The sequence below is a fragment of the Humulus lupulus genome, chromosome 1 (genome assembly GCF_963169125.1).
Source record: "Humulus lupulus chromosome 1, drHumLupu1.1, whole genome shotgun sequence".
NCBI lineage: Eukaryota > Viridiplantae > Streptophyta > Magnoliopsida > Rosales > Cannabaceae > Humulus > Humulus lupulus.
Window position 1 is genome coordinate 34398523 of NC_084793.1, and position 3516 is coordinate 34402038.

At 35.9% G+C, this 3516-nt stretch overlaps 1 long non-coding RNA gene across 1 annotated transcript; it reads left to right on the plus strand.

The window, feature by feature from the left end:
- The first annotated feature begins 1173 nt into the window (after positions 1 to 1173).
- On the plus strand, positions 1174 to 2852 carry LOC133822597 (uncharacterized). Its single transcript, XR_009887959.1, has 3 exons — positions 1174 to 1924; positions 2020 to 2104; positions 2317 to 2852. It is a non-coding gene; the product is annotated as an uncharacterized LOC133822597 (long non-coding RNA).
- The last annotated feature ends 664 nt before the right edge of the window (positions 2853 to 3516 follow it).

Genomic DNA, 3516 nt, shown 5'->3' on the forward strand with positions numbered 1-3516 from the left:
GGCCGAATAGGTAGTTGACCTCGTGTGGCGTAGGAACAGGCCACTTTTTATGACTGTAAAGGATATAGAGTGCGGAGAGCATTCTATACCCATTTGGGGTTATTTGAAAAGGAGCAACCCCAAAATAATTGGCCATTCCTTGGAAGAAAGGATGGAGAGGCAGGATCGCTCCTGCCTCGATATGATACATCGACCAGGTGCTGAAGTCGCCTCCTGGCAGGTTTGCTCGTTTGTCTCTGGTGGGTTGGACTAAGGTTACCCAGGAAGTCCGTACTTCCTGATATAATTGGCTATCATCCTAACCGAGATTTAGCTAGGAGGAGCAACGTACCATTCGACATCTGGTCGAATGACGTTTCAGAGTTGGGCTTGATTTTGGATTTTTGGATCAGGGGTATTTTCTTCTCGACCACAATCCATTGTCTACAATGTGGAGTCTATTAAGAATTTCAATTGGGCGACACACACCCTCAACTTTTTCTGTGTGCAGATTCAACGTTTGAAGCGGGGAGAGATTCATTACATGCCTAGTTGTTCTCTCTTCCTACAGTAAGTTACTTAAGTCCAATGCATTCAAATGGTGATTTACAGCCTAAACTGATCCTTATGAATGCTACTTTACATTCTTTCGTGGCTGCAGTTAATGTTCATAGATAGGAATATCCCCCCGATTGCACTTTGGGATAAGACCACTATGAAGAAATTTGCGCTTTTCATCGACCGTAAAGGAGGTTATGAGACTATCGAGGTGAGTGTCCAAAGGCAATCATATATATAAATATTTATTTATTTATTTATCTCCTTCATTGTTTTGAATTGTGGAGCTGCAAATTTCGAATTCACCTTTTCATTCTTTAACATCTAGACCCTCTTTTCTTTTCATTAACATATTAAGATTGCATTTGCACAACTCAAATGCCAAAATTGTTGTTTTCTTCTTTGTGATTCTAAAGCCATGCACAAGTCAGTTTTTAAGTTTCATGTTTGTCATTACATAAATCAAATAACAAGTCATTTATGTTCAAGTGTATTAGAGAAAAATATACATTACAATCTCATATTCTTAATTTTTTTAATCTGAATCTCACGTTCTATATTCCTTGATTTCGAGCATTATTTATTACTGCCTCATTGTCAAAGTCTAACCATTGGGTTATTGTCATGTGCAGATGTTACCTTTACTACCACTCAATACCAAAAAAGCTCCCATTGTTATTCCCTCTAAAGGTGTTCGAGAAGCTCCCACTACTATGCATTCTAAAGGAGTTTGAGAAGCTCCCACTGTTATGCCTTTGAAAAGAGTTCAAGAAGCTCCTAGGACCCCCAGCAGCCCTAGTCACCCCAGCAGCTCCACAATTGATGCTAATAATGTCATTCTGAGTAAGATATTGGACCTTATGGACTGGATGGAACAACGAATGGATAACGTATCAAGTATTGTGGAAGTACTACCAAGCCATGTCAATGATGTAATTGACAAAGAGATGAGGACTATCAAGAGAGCCATAGTCAATGATCTTTGGAAGGTTGCAGCTTCAAAGCATACAATGGACCCCCATTATACTAGAGTTGACACTCCTCAGCCTATCCAACAAGCAAGTGACTCCAACAAATCCCCAGTGGCAAGAAACCAAGACCAAAATGAACAAGAAATGGATTATGATGTTGTCATTGCAGATAGGTCTTATATCATGTGGAAGACATTGTTATTTGCCAAAACTAAGAAGAAGGGAGAGGGGATTCAAAATGAACAATCTGAACCTATGGAACACAAGGCTTGCACCCTACCTGTGGAAGAGAAGGCCTAGAAGAAGTATCATTCCAGCAAAGGGAGGGTGGTGTGTGCATTCGACCTAAAGACTGAGGTTGATAAGGAGATTTTTTAGACGGTCCAATATATTTTCACTAACAGTCTTCAGAAAAAGTAAGCAGCAACTGGTAACATTAAATTTATATTTAATTAAATGAAAATTTGTTTTGTTATTATACTAACTTAATCTAGCTTATTCTATTGTGCAGGGAAATCTTATTCTCCAAAGACAAAACAAAATTGTCGAGATCACAACTAAGCCTATTCAGATCTGATATAGAAATTGATGGGAATGTAAGTCCACCTAATGTTGTTTATTATTCTATTTCTATATATTTTTTAATGATCATGTTAGACATAAAAACAAAAGCATTGCCATTATAAATATATTTCATAATAATTTATGATTAAACATTCACAATAGGAATTTTTTTGTTACATTATATTCATCAAATTATATAAAAGTGTTTCTTCTTATGGAATGACTAGCGAAATGGTTGTCATAGATTATTACATGTTATGCTCAGTTGTTGACGAGCAAGGAGAGAATTGGTGACAGAACCTACTGGTTTTTGCCCACTACAGTTTCAATTAGTGCAGTTATGCCCTTTATAATTTAAATATGATATCAATAATCATAAACATGATCCTAGTACTTTTTAGTGATGTTACAAATTTGTTGCAGCAACAACAGCTTAGAAAAATGATGATAAAGAATGTTGCAAACTATGAACAGTGGAGAGAACGTCATTTCTCCAGCGATCTCAAAGTTTGAGAGCATGTAAGTAATCTCACCTCTCCAATTGACGCTTGAAGGGATGTATCATGTCATTTTGAATCGTTCTACCGTATTGGTATAATTTGGGATTCTTCAAACTTTATTATTTTACATTTTCATAGATGATTGTTTCCATTCTAGCCAAGGATGGGTCAGCAGGACATTGGTTCCTGGCTCACATTGACATGAAAGTTTGTCATGTTTACATTTTGGACTCTATGGTAAATCCTATAGATAAACAAAGAAGAACTATATTGACTAGGGAAATGGTGAGTGACAAAAGGGCTTAAAAGATTCCACCAAACTTAGTACGAATTTGTGAAAAAAAAAACATAATAAAAGCCCAAGTCAGTTTTTATTTTAATCAGATCACACAGGTAATGCACAAATATATCTTTCAATTGAATGCTACTTAATGTTTACTTACTTCATCAACTGTGAGTTCAGGATGCAACCGTTTATATTTGTCATAATTTTTACTCTTGCAAAACAACCAGCTTATTTAAAAAGGAAACAAGCGGGTGTCAAGAATGTGTGGTGCAATCTTTGTGATTTAAAATATACTCACAGGAAATCTGGGAATGCGTAATGCTTCTTAATACTGGGAGGCGATTTTCGACGGTATGATTTAGTACAAGAGTCGGATTGTGTTCAAACTTTCGCTAGTTTCAATATTCCTTTTTGAACTTCTAGTCAATTTGCATTTTGATCAAACAAAGCAATAAATAGTTGGTTAATACTTATTATAAACTCGTTAGATAATAGAACTCTACCAATTACTATAATAAAATAATTAGTGTCACTAAATTTGTTTTACAATTCTAGTTGTGACGGCAATGAAATAAGAGTTGTAGCCAATGATATTAATAGTTAATACAACTCATTGAAAAAAATCAAGAACTTCAAGGTTTGAGCAAGGACCTCAGCA